Genomic DNA, 8209 nt, shown 5'->3' with positions numbered 1-8209 from the left:
AACCTCTAAGTATGGAAGACCGAATGAGAGCTAAACGCACTGGCCAAGGTCATGCAATTACTTAACCAGACATTAATGCGCCAGATTATGAAATCAAATGACAAATCCTACACATGGTAACTGATGTGGTAGCGGAGTGTATATAAAATAGCTATTAATTTATTAAATACGATACAATTTTACACAAGATATTTATTTATTTAGAAAATGGATATACTTAAACCTTGCTACAACACTTATAGGCAGTGTACCTAATCGTACAGTAGTGTAGTTTTTAGTAAGTCCGGTTCGTTCCACAGGGAAAATCTTTAAACAAAGCTTAACGCTATATTAGTTTACTTTTATAAAAATACAAATATATATATAAGTAATATTATTATTATAAAGGGGGGTTTTTACCGTTTAATGACCGGTTTGTGGATTTTAAAACTTCAGTCGCAGTTAAAACCAAATGTAAAATAATAAAAATAAATAAAAGACTTAAATTAAAGCGTAAAGTAAATAACGATAATGAAATTGCGAATAATAAAAGTGCGATAAAATAAACTTGCGATAATTAAAAAGTACGATAATTAAAAGTGCAATTAAATACAATAACAATAAAAATGCGATAATTAGAAGTGCAATTAAATATAAAATAAAGGAAATTAAATATGAAATAAAAGAATTATGCTTATTTAAACTTCCGTAATCATGATGTTTAACGTGTTGATTTTTAGTTTATTCCCATGGGTTAATTGTCCTTTGTTCTGGATTATTTAATATGTCCGTCTGGTTTTTTGTCCATAACAGTCCATCAGTCATAAATATAAAGTGCGAGTGTCCTCGTCAAATTATCCTTATACCCGAAGTTAAATATTCCAACTAATTGGGGACTTAAACTGTAACAAGATTTTAATACTTTGTTTAATAATTACACCAGGATGTCGACTGAGTGTAACCCAAGGTTTTAATATTTTGTTATCAATTATACCAAGTGTCCTTGTACATAATTTCACCCCTGTTTTAATTATTCTAGTGGCTATTAATCCATTCCCGTGTCCGGTTAATGAACGATTATTCGTACATATAAATACCCCGCCCATCGTGTCCGATCGAGTGTATATGGTAATTTATAGGGACGCCCAATTGTAAATCTTTATATTAACATTAACAAACTATCATTTAGTTAAACAAATATAAAGCCCATTAATAGCTCATAGTCTAATTTCCACAAGTGTCGTTCTTTTGTCCAAACCCCAATTATGGTACAAAGCCCAATTACCCAATTTTAGTAATTAGCCCAACATCATGATTACTTCGGATTAAATAAGTATAATAATAACTTAGCTACGAGACATTAAATTAAAAAGGTTGAACATAACTTACAATGATTAAAAATAGCGTAGCGTTACACGGACAGAATTTCGACTTACACCCTTACAACATTCGCTAACATACCCTTATTATTAGGATTTAAAATTAAAATTAAAATTAAAATATAAATTATATATATATATATATATATATATATTTACGTATATATTGAGAGAGAGATAGATTATGGATTGAAAATGATCAGAATTCGGTTGGCTTTATAGGGAATTGAGTTCAGGGGTACTCCGCGACTCGCGACAACTTTTGCCTTCAAACTTCGCGAGTCGCGGAGTTTGTAAATACGGCTCACCAACTTTGGAGTCTTTCTTGCCGACGGATTTTTATTAATTATATAATATATAAATAATTGTAAGAATTATTTAAATATTATATTATATTTATGTGCATAGTTGACTTGTAATTTTTAGTCCGTTGCGTCGAGCGTTGAGAGTTGACTCTGGTCCCGGTTCCGGATTTTCGAACGTCCTTGCGTACAATTTAATATCTTGTACTTTGCGTTTTGAATCTTGTACTCTTGTAATTTCGAGACGTTTCTTATCAATAATTGGAACCTCTTTGATTGTATTTTGTACTTTTGAGCTTTTTGGTCGTTTGCGTCTTCAATTCGTCGAATCTGTCTTTTGTCTTCACCTTTTAATATTTAAACGAATATCACTTGTAAATAGAACAATTGCAACTAAAAGCTTGTCTTTCTTGAGGAATAATGCTATGAAATATATGTTCGTTTTTAGCATTATCAAATATTCCCACACTTGAGCGTTGCTTGTCCTCAAGCAATATCGTCTTGAAATACTAGAATCACTTCTTTATTCTTCACACTTTGTACATCAGTGATTTCTATACGGCGGTATAAACAATGGTAGTAATGATATGGTTTACAGTCCCACATGACTATAAAAATTTAGATCCATTAAGGAAATTGGATCTTTATGAAAACATTTGATCATTTGAAAATTAAATCTAGCTTTTACCCTAGATAATTTTTCCGGAATAACCCTTCACCGGTGTTTGCAAAATATTTTTGTGGGTTTGGTGGGTTTCAGATTTGAAAATTTTAGCTCAAAACTTATGGTTTTGTGTCACCCACTCGCTAACCTTGTATTTGGAAAGCAACACGTCCAGTTTACTTGTCCCGTATATTACCTTTTGGTAAACTACTGTCCGGTTGTAAAGGAAAGCGTTGAACAAGCAACTGTTAAGGCAATGTCCCCTGACATGCTTTTAATTATGGTCTATAACGTGTCGGACGCAATTACTATCCTTGGTAGGAGCAATAGTAAAGCTCACCCTTATAATTTTCCGGTCTGGCACAAGGTCCTGTCTTCGACCATGCTATGCAATCACCGTTCTTACGGTTGACACCCGATTTGGTTCAGGTGACCTAATGAATTCCAGGTGAATTCCTAGGATTTTACGTTCAATGGTAATGAACGCATTGAAAATAGGTTTTCAGAAAACAAATCGGTTTTAATTTTGATCAAAATATTTTCTCGTTCAAGCTCGAGTTTAGATATCATTGAATTCCATGAGTTTGTAATTCTCAATCTTTAAGGTCAATCTCAAGGATTGAGTAATATTAGGCTTAAAAGCTGATTTTTAATCTTTAAGGAGATTATCCTTTCTGGGGATCTGATTCATTAGTCTTATCAAGCTAATTTCCACGGTGTCCTCCCCATTTTACAAGACAGATCCTCTCATGGTTAGGATAAGTCTGACCACTTGGCGACCCTGTTTGATGCTGAGGTCCGTGGATTTCCTGCTGATTTTAGTGATGACTTTTCTAGATTTTTCGTCAACCTACAGCTGGTCTGGACGACAACTTCTTGACCTAAATCAAGAAACGCGTTTCTTTTTCGGAAGACTTTACTTCCTTTTAATGATGGAATTGATCCATCGTGTAGATCCATCTCTTCTTTTCTTTCATCGGGTAAAACAGTTTAGTTTAGTCCAAAGAAAAAGTATTTTCAGTTATTTGTACAAAAATATGTGACATATGTTTTGAATAACTTGGTAATTTTTCCCACACTTGGCTTTTATTTTCCTTTTTATTGTCCTCTATTCCATTTTAAATGAATTTTAACATTTTGGTTTGTTTCTCAATTTATGTCCTTTCTGAGGTAACAATAATTTCGGTGTTAACACCTAGTTTTATCGTTCATAAATATGTATAAATATGATTTTGAGTTCATTTAATTGAAAATTTTGAAAACTTTTTACTAGAATTGGGTAGTCAGTATATAAGACTAGGGCTGTTCTTTATTATCAGAGAGCACTAGATTCTAATACAACTACTACGTTACTAGTATTTTTAATGGTAACCAAGTGTTTAAGATAAAAATGTTAAAAATCCGAAAGAATTTAACTCATTCCCACACTTAAGATCTTGCAATGCCCTCATTTGCAAGAAATCAGTAACAATTTAAATTTTTGAGGGTGATTTGTGTGAAAATGATTAAATTTTTACCAAAGTTTCCAAATATATTGGCGTTTGTTTGCTGAATGATAATTGGTGCACATATATTTCACATATATTTTGCATCTTGTCGTCAAAATTAGTTGCTTTTGCTGAACTTAATGCCAGTCTTTGAAAATGCGTTGTTTTACCCTGTTGTGTACATAAGATAAACTGCAAACATATATACATATTTTTGAAGTTTGGTATATTACCCCACATTCAAAAATTATTAAAATCTAAGAATAAAAGTTAGAAAATTATAAAAACTATTACAATATTAAATAAGTATTAAACGTATCAACATTACAAATTACAAAATAAATAAAACTAAGTAGACTAGGGATGATACTGATACCAGTAGGGGTTCCATGCATAACCATAGGTGCTATAGAATGCTTCGGCTGGGTTATACGTAGGATACGGTGCTTGAATCTCTATAGACCAGGGAGGGAATATGGGTTTTGGAGTAGGAATATAGTTTCTACCTATATGTTGGCAATAAGCTATGATTTGGTTTTGATGAACTTGCCAATCTTTAAATGCTCTCTGTCTAGCATTTTCGTACTCCTGTGAAGCTATAAACCTTTGCATTTCTTGCATTTCATTTCCCCCTCCTACATTACCTTGCTGTTGGTTTCTCTCAACCTGTGGATGTCTACCATGGTATTGTACTGCAGCGTTATTTCGCCTCTTCAAAACTTTTGCACCATGGTATACATTTAAACCTATTGTATCGCGGGGTTCTGGTTCTTCGACTAATAATCCCCCCCGACTTATATCCACACCGAGATATTCAGCAATCAAAGTAATAAATATACCACCTCCTATTATGCTATGTGGTCTCATCCCCCTAACCATAGCTGATAAATAATAACCCACACAATAAGGTATACTTACAGCGCTTTGTGGGTCTCGAATACACATATGGTAAAACAAATCCTGTTCATTTACCTTTTCCTTGTTCTTACCTCTTTGTGTAATCGAATTAGCTAAAAACCTATGAATTACTCTTAATTCAGCTCTATCTATATCCAAATAAGAGTAATTTCCCCCTTTGAATCGGTGATGGCTTGTCATTTGACTCCATACACCATGTGTATCAAAATTTTCATCTATCTTTCTACCATTTAGTATCAACCCTCTACAATCGGCAGATGCTAACTCCTCAGGCGTATATATACGTAAAGCCTGAGCCATGTCTAGTAAAGACATGTGGCGCATCGAACCTCCTAACAAAAATCTAATAAAAGATCGATCGGTTAAACTAGCTACCCGATCATTTAATTCTATACTATACAACAATTCTTCACACCATACTTTATATACAGGTCTACGCATGGTGAATAAACGTACCCAGTCGTTAAAAGTAGGATTACCATACCTCTGTGCAAGTAATTCCCTAATTGGCCCGGCCAATTCTACAGCTTCTAATGGTCCCCATTCTATAACCCTAGGTACCTCAACAACTTTAGAATGAAGAGTATGCAAACCCCTTTGGTATTTTGGATAATCTATCCAAAGTCTGTCAAATCTCAGGTTCGGGTGCAAATCTTCCAAGTGCATATCAGAAAATGTCATGACTGGATGAGGTATATCTTGTTTGTAGTAGTTATCCACCTCCTGTTGTTCCGCATTCTTAGTAGGAGCATTGCGAGCTTGGGATGAAGATTCACCCCTTTCAGTCTGCAAAACACATCAAACACAATTTTTGTGCATCCAAATATGCATTAGTGTCAGCAAAATCATCAATCAAAATAATTACAATGACATGATCAATTTATATCAAACTTAAGCTCATTTTCATATTTTCATCAAATCTACACTTTTTCAAATAAGCATATACGAAAATATTCGCCAAGTTCATAAGCATTCAACTCAAATAACATGTCAAAATAATCATCACTAGCAATTAAACAAGTTTCAAATGGCATTATCTCTCAAAAATCAAGTTCATGAATTTTTAGACTTGAAAAAGTCCACTTTAATTCTCAAAATCATGTTTAGGCTCAAAGTTTGGATCATTTAACTACCTAAACATGTTACACTACTTAATTTAGCAACAATTCATGACAAAAATCGGCCATAACCTGTTTATATTAAAAAGCCCCAAATTGCTCAAGAACACAAACCCTAGATTACTCAAAATTTGAAGTATAAGGCTTCTAATCATGTTAAATAGCATTAATCTAGGTTATACAAGAATAATACATAAACAATTTAAGCATAATTACACTGAAAAGCATCAAAATCAAATTGGGGAAAAAATTGCTCAAGAACACTAATTTTCGGATTAAATGGTGTTTAATTGTAGAAATTTACCGTTTTTCTTGAGTAATTCCTTGATAGCATCCTTCTCAACATGATTTTAGTAAAAGATTTGATGATTAACGGTTAAAAATTGTGATTTTGGGGGTGTTTTCTCGTGTATTTTCGGGTTTTATTTTCGCAGTATTTGTTTTTGTGGTGTGTGGACTGAGCTGTTCGTTCACCTTTTATTTTTTTCTGTAATTCGGTCCCTCCGCGAGTCACGGAGTTTTTACCCTTCAAACTCCGCGAGTCGCGGAGTTTGTATATATTTTTTTTTTAACATCTTATGCTAATTAAAACAATTAAGCAATTAATTTTAAAATTTTGTTTCCCTTGTTATTTAGGACGAGGTCGTTTCGGATCGATGTCCTAGTCCGTCCTTCGACAAAATTTTAAAATTTGTCTTTTTGTAGCGATTGTTTTAAAAGCTAAGATTTTTGGGGGTTTTTTTTTTTTTTTTTTGGCATACTTTAATTCAATAAGATTAAAAATAATGATAATAAAAGTTCTCGTCCCTCCCTCGGGTAAAGCAATTTCGGTTCAACGACCTAGTTTTCAACTTACGACGAATTTTAAAAATCATATTTTTAACTTAATGAGATAAAGTAAATTTTTGTTTTTAAATTCACACAACTTAAATATAAAATTCAAAATTAATATTAAAAATTCACACCAAACTTAAAATTTGAAATGCATAAAATTAAAAATTCATATTTTAAAAATTAAAAATTCACACCAAACTTAATTTAAAAATTCATATTATAAATTCACACCAAACTTATATTAATTTTTCAAATATTTACAATTTTAAATATATTGATTTTATAAAGTTTACAATATTAATTTAAGATTTATATATTAATTTTAAAAACATGGTAAAAATAAAAATAAAAATGTTTTTGGCTTTTTATCCCACTTTAATCAATCAAATATTATCAAAAATATGCGCCCCTCTTTTCGGTAAAGTAATTTCGGTTCCAAGACCTAATTTAACTCATGACGAATTTTTGAAATATTTTGGGTTGATTGATTAAAGATATTTATACCTTAAGAATAAACGTTAAATTTCGCAGTGATGAAATAAATTTTTGAATGATATCAATAATTTCGGTCGCCAAACCTAATTTTATTTAATACCAATTTAATACTTTATAGCGAACAAATTAGCGTTTATTATCAAAAGGTTAAAAATAAATAAAAAAAATAAAAATAAAAACTGTACAGACTTACCTGTGAGATAGTATTCTTAGTTATATGATCTATCCCATTCATAAGATAGTCGGTTTAATTGGTTTTCCATAGCTACATAGGCGTAACCTCGAGCATTCAGTGTCTTTTCTTCTAAACATATGAACGGTCCGTCTCTGCATAAAGTAACAAATTCGGTATTTGAATAGGTTTGATTATTTGAACATTTACCTCCATGTGACCATTTTCCGCATTTGTGACATCTTTCTAGGTGTCGTACTCTTCTTTTCGCTGCGGATTTTGATTTTCCTTTACCAAATTGTAACTTATTATCTTCGCATCTGGATTCTTTTCTAACTCCGTCCAATCTTTCTCTGATTACTGATACTATTTCACTCGGTAGTGTGTCATTATTACATTTAGTGATCAAAGCGTGTAGCATTAGACCATGGTTTAGTTCACAGGCAGTCTTCATTTCCTAAAAAAATAAAAATTCAGAATGGGGGGAGAAGACTAGTTCTTTAGGGTCTGCTAGGGAAAGACCATTCGGGTTCCATTTTCGAGAACTACACGAAAACAGACAATCTAACTCTAACAGAAATACATATTATCCTTTAAAGACTTGATTCTCCCCACACTTAGTTAGCTGTGGTGTCGAAATTGTGATTAACTTCGTTGTCGACTTCCATCGGACTATCTATGTAGTGTTTAACTCTGTGACCATTAACTTTAAATTCAATCCCATTTGAATTTATCAATTCTACTGTTCCGTATGGAAAAACTCTTTTAACTATGAATGGTCCAGACCATCTTGATTTCAATTTTCCAGGAAATAGCTTGAATCGTGAATTGAAAAGAAGAACTCTGTCTCCTTCTTTAAAT

Source organism: Rutidosis leptorrhynchoides, chromosome 2 (assembly GCF_046630445.1).
Source record: "Rutidosis leptorrhynchoides isolate AG116_Rl617_1_P2 chromosome 2, CSIRO_AGI_Rlap_v1, whole genome shotgun sequence".
Classification (NCBI taxonomy): domain Eukaryota; kingdom Viridiplantae; phylum Streptophyta; class Magnoliopsida; order Asterales; family Asteraceae; genus Rutidosis; species Rutidosis leptorrhynchoides.
Note: the sequence above shows the minus strand (reverse complement) of the source record.